At 36.0% G+C, this 5,915-nt stretch overlaps 1 pseudogene; it reads left to right on the forward strand.

Annotated features, from left to right (window-relative positions):
* The first annotated feature begins 322 nt into the window (after positions 1-322).
* On the forward strand, positions 323-5,561 carry LOC149142767 (beta-glucosidase 24-like; annotated as a pseudogene).
* The last annotated feature ends 354 nt before the right edge of the window (positions 5,562-5,915 follow it).

A 5,915-nucleotide genomic window follows, 5' to 3' on the forward strand; every position in this document is an offset into this window, starting at 1 on the left:
TTTATTGCTTTTTCCATGCGAGTTGTTGTTGTTGTTCTTCCTTACATTTGACTATCCAAACAGTTAAAATAATAATGTTTAATAATGCCGCTTATTTTGATCCCGCGGTGAGCTTTACCCTCCCTAACTGCCAACTGCTATCAACATGGGTGAGGAGTTAGATGTCAAACCTTCCAGTCTTTTTCACATGGACACCAGGACACGTACCCTTCCTAAAGCGACTCTAAGCTGCATCAGAACCCTGAGCATTGATATATAAATGGTGTAAATCCATTGCAGGCAATTACAGAAGATTATAATTGGTGATACATCCAAGCTGAGAATGGAAGAGATTAATGGTGATAACGCAGTAAGGAGGAGCTGCTTTCCTCCAGGTTTCATGTTTGGGATAGCAACTTCTGCTTATCAGGTACTGGTAATTCTTAGTTGCAATCTATATTCTCTCTGCTTCTCAAGGTATTTAAATTACAGTCAAGAAAATGCAATGTGTAAAGGTCCTGCCATGCCAAATCAACCGTAATGTTGTTGTCTGCATTTATGATTAATGTAGTGTGAAGGAGCTATCAACGAAGGTGGAAAAGGCCCAAGCATCTGGGACTCATTTTCACGAACACCAGGTCAGATTGTTTTTATTCTTTGGGTTCACAGTTTGAGGAATCTCATTATCAGGACATGTATGTTGATGTGTGCTTTTTACTTTGCAATGCAGGCAAAATTCTTGATGGAAGCAACGGTGATGTAGCAGTGGATTAGCTAATAAGCCTCCCATAAATGGATTGATCTTCTTCCATTGAATAGAAGAGCTAACCGTAGCCTAGTAAAAAAAAATGGTTTAGAATTCTAGGGCTCCTAATATGGTAGTTGTTAATGATATTGGGATTAGGTTAAATTCTTTGTATCTCATTCATAAATGAGAAAACATTATATAATTTTTCATATATCCTGCAGGAAGATGTAAAACTGACGAAAGATATGGGAGTGGATACCTACAGATTCTCGATTTTTTGGCCTCGTATATTTCCAAGTAAGCTGCAACAAAGAAAATTAATCACCAAACACATTCACAATTCTCAATGTCCAGCAAATTTTATTAATTCTCACAGATGAATTTGACATCTATGATGTCCATTAACCAAATGTTTATAAATTATTGCAGAGGGCAAAGGAGAGATCAATGAGGAAGAAGTAGACTATTACAGTAACCTCATCAATGAACTCCTCCAGAATGGTTATATCCAATATTCTCACTTACTGTAGCTTGATTGATCTCACATGTAATGTAGCCTACTTATTAGGTTCTGATCATCTATTTCTCTGAACGGCGCTGATGGCAGGAATCCAAGCATCTGTCAGTTTGTTTCATTGGGATACTCCCCAGTCTCTGGAGGATGAATATGGAGGATTTCTGAGTCCAAACATAGTGTATGATTAGGATTTCCCCGTTAGCAAAACTTAAGTTTCTGTACTTTGATATTCTGGAAGCAACGGTGATGTAGTAGTGGATCAGTATCATCGTTATAAGGTATTAGATATTTTTTAAATGGGAGTTAAGTTAAGGTAACGATTTAAGGTTATCTATGAGGTATAGATTGGGGTTTAGGTTTTTTTGGCTGGTTTACTGGTTACTGGTTTCAATTTCATGGGAGGAGTTGAGGATGGAAGCTATTTCATGGGAAGTTGGGCAACTAGGAACCTCACACAATTGGCGACAGGAACCTCACACAATCCTAATACAATCCTAATAAGCCTCCCATAAATGGATTGATCTTCTTCCATCGAATAGAAGAGCTAACCGCGGCCTAGTAAAAAAAAATGGTTTAGAATTCCAGGGCTCCTAATATGGTAGTTGTTAATGATATTGGGATTAGGTTAAATTCTTTGTATCTCATTCATAAATGAGAAAACATTATATAATTTTTCATATATCCTGTAGGAAGATGTAAAACTGATGAAAGATATGGGAGTGGATGTCTACAGATTCTCGATTTTGGGGCCTCGTATATTTCCAAGTAAGCTCCAACAGAGAAAATTAATCACCAAACGCATTCACATTTCTCAATGTCCAGCAAATTTAATTAATTCTCATAGATGAATTTGATATCTATGATGTCATTAATCAAATTTGTATAAATTGTTGCAGAGGGAAAAGGGGAGATCAATGAGGAAGGAGTAGCCTATTACAATAACCTCATAAATGAACTCCTGGAGAATGGTTATATCCAATATTCTCACTTACTGTAGCTTGATTGATCTCACATGTAATGTAGCCTATTTATTAGGTTCTGATCATCTCTTTCTTTGAACGGTGCTGATTGCAGGAATCCAAGTGTCTGTCACTTTGTTTCACTGGGATACTCCCTAGTCTCTGGAGGATGAATATGGAGGATTTCTGAGTCCAAACATAGTGTGTGATTAGGATTTCCCCATTAGCAAAACTTAAGTTTCTGTACTTTGATATTCATGCTCTACGGATCACTCATTTTTATGTTATAATGATATCATGATGTAGGACTGATTTCACTGCCTATGCAGAAGCATGTTTCAGATTATTTGGTGATCGGTTTAAACAGTGGATAACATTCAACGAACCTTTTATATATTGTACCCTAGGATATGATGTCAGAATTCTTGCTCCTGGCCTCTGTGGTTTTCAGAGACCTGATGCAGATGAAATGTACACAGTGGGCCATTACATGCTTCTCGCACATGCAACTGTTGTGGAAGTATATAGGAGCAAATACAAGGTAGAGTAGTTATTCTACACACAAAAGCCTAAGAGAATTGAAGCTAACATCAGCTTTCATGATTGTTTTTTCAATTGGTCAGCATGTAGATTTATGTCAAAAGACCCCAGAGCACATAAAAATGTTGATTTATGTACAAATGGATTTACAGTGGTTAAGCTATAAACATTATGGCAATGGGAAGTGCTCAGTTTTAGGGTTTGATCTTCAAATATATAGTTGGTTGACATACATTCATGGTAAGAGATGCAACAGAGGATGCAGTTACCAGGCGTACTGCATAAAAGGCTACTATATCTGGGATCCATTAGGCCCTAACTTATGAGGCAATATGATTCCCAATTAACTCGAACCTCAGCTTACTGATGATGATTTTCCAATTGCCCATCGCAGTAGTCTAACGAGGCGACCTTTTGGCCTTGTTTTGGACAGCTTTTCTGGTTGATTTTGCTCAAAATCTGTTGAAATATTAGGAAAATTGTAATTTAAAGTTATCGAGTCCCACAATTCATATACCTTAATCCATATCTGCATTCAAAAATACAATTTAAACAAGAGAACATTGTGATTTCACCATGAACATTATAGAATAGGATAACTGGAAGAATATAATGATTAGCCTCTTTCGCAATTTGTTTTCATTGGAATCCTGTTATCCAATCTATGCTGAAATTTATTGCAATGGTAGATTCTGATAATATGAATACAAAAATTTTGAAAATGCTACTATATTGGGATTATGCTTTACCATGTGAATTTGATATGTGCTATTTCATGATGCAAATGGAATGTTTACCCAGTTTTCACAAAAATCCCTTATCCTACTCCTTCCGTAAGATCTTCCCAATTTGATGGTTGAATTTTTATCTGATATATGAAATAAAAACCTATCATCCTACTCCTTCATGATAGTTGTGAATGATGATAATTAGGCCACTTGAGCGTTCTCATTGTCTTAGCTATCACTAAAATTGTACATCTATACTGGGTCTGAAAGAGAAATGCATACAGAGACCAATAAGCCTAGCATCTGTTAAGTAGCCCTGCCCCTTAGGCATCCCCATATAAGCTGTATTATTGGAAGATTGAGATATTCACACTATCAACTAAAACAGTTACAAAATGGCTTTTGATCCTTCTCAACATTGGATAGCTCCAAAGTTGGTATAAATCTAAGCAAGTATTTTTTACTTAGCAGTGTTCTAATATACTTGAAATGGCTATGCAATGTGCATTTAAAAAGTTCATTAAGTTGTCGTTACTAGCTTCTCAGTTTTAGCTATGTTTTCACTGCACTCACAAAGAGAGATTTGTGTTGTGAAAATATTTGCAGGTCAAGCAAAAGGGTTGTATAGGGCTTACATTAGTTTGCAACTGGACTTATCCTTATTCGTCATCTCAGGTTGACCAAAATGCAGCGCAGAGAGCGATTGATTTCATGCTCGGATGGTATTACTTGTCTCTGGTTTTGGATCCTTACAATTTAATATAAGATTATTTTGTGGTCAGTTGTTTTTATGACTTTTGCTGGGTGCATAAATTTTCTATCATCATATTTGATTATTTGCTTACAGTACTCTGTTCCATTATGGCTTTTTGTATGGTAGGTTTATCGATCTAGTAACGTCAGGGGACTACCCATTTACAATGAGAGATAGGCTCGGTGATCATTTGCTAAAGTTCACTGAGCAAGAATCTGAACAGTTGAATGGATCCTTCGACTTCCTTGGAATGAATTATTATACAAGTTAGTACACATTTAATTGTTTGGACCCGACCAAGGTGAACTCTGGCTGGAACAGGGACAACGGAGCCAATTTCATCTGTAAGGCCTCGTCATTTACTATCATTCTGTTCACATGTAACAAACTAAGGATCAAATCCAATAGTATATCCAGGAAGTTCTTGCTACTTACTAACATTTGATTTTCATTTGACTTCATTTCTACAGTAGAGCACAGTGGGGTGCCAATAGGATTCAAGGTATGCTAAAATATTTAGAACAAAACTTACACACAAATATTGGTATTCAAGCTTAAATTTGAGCTCAAATTATGCAGTTTAATTTAAAAGCTAAAGCCACAGATGCTGATATATATCTGTAACATTTGCACAGGCATCCTTTTGGCTTTATGTGTATGCACCAGGGCTAAGGGATTTACTAATCTACATAAAACAACGGTATAACAATCCACCTATATTTATAACAGAAAATGGTAAGTAAATCACATTACCGATTTTCATTTCATTTTTGGTTTCAATAGATGGAGACATAACACTAAAATTTGGTTGCAGGAGTGAATGATTTCCCTGTGGAAAACTCTGATCCATCGCTTGATGAAGCACTGAATGATACATGGTGTATAAATTACTGTTCAGAGCATCTGCACTACATACTTCAAGCTATAAGGTACTCATGAAGCACTGTAACATTCATAATCTATTTCATTCCATTATTTTATATACTGTAATCGGACACAAAAGAGCAGATGAGTATAAATCTTTATATAGAAAAAGAGCATACGAGTATAAATCTTTATAGTGCACAGTACCTGTGGTGCACTATTGGATACAAGTGCAGTTTTAATTATTGCTTTTTCCAAAGCAGAGAAGGGAAAATCCGAAAGCTATAATATGATGTTTTGCAGGGAAGGTGCAGATGTCCGTGGATTCTTTGCTTGGTCGCTTATGGATAACTTTGAATGGGGATTTGGTTATACATCTCGATTTGGTTTTATTTATATTGATTATAAATATGGTTTGAAGAGATACCCTAAAGCATCTGCACATTGGTATAAAAGGTTCTTGTTGGAATGATCAAAACCTCGTGTCATACGCCATTGAGCTTAGTGATTCAACCAGGGAGAGTCCAGAAAAACATTCAAACCAAATTTATAACTGGTTAAAAAGGATGTGTTTATGGATTGAAATTTAAGGAAAATATGGGTTTACTGTAGCATATGAATGGGATGCATCCAAGCATTGAAATTTCAGAAGTTGGGTTTATTGTGCATATGAAATTGCATGTGTTCATGCTTTTGAAATTTTACTTAGAGAAAAGAAAAGATGGATTTGGTATTGCATATGAATGAGATGCATTCTTCATATATGCTTGGCCATCTACAGAGGTTTCTTAATTTTGGGTAATTAACTTAACCTCTTGATTTTGGG

This window comes from Pinus tabuliformis, chromosome X, assembly GCF_031772625.1.
Source record: "Pinus tabuliformis cultivar Carrire ecotype Pingquan chromosome X, CPIR1, whole genome shotgun sequence".
NCBI lineage: Eukaryota > Viridiplantae > Streptophyta > Pinopsida > Pinales > Pinaceae > Pinus > Pinus tabuliformis.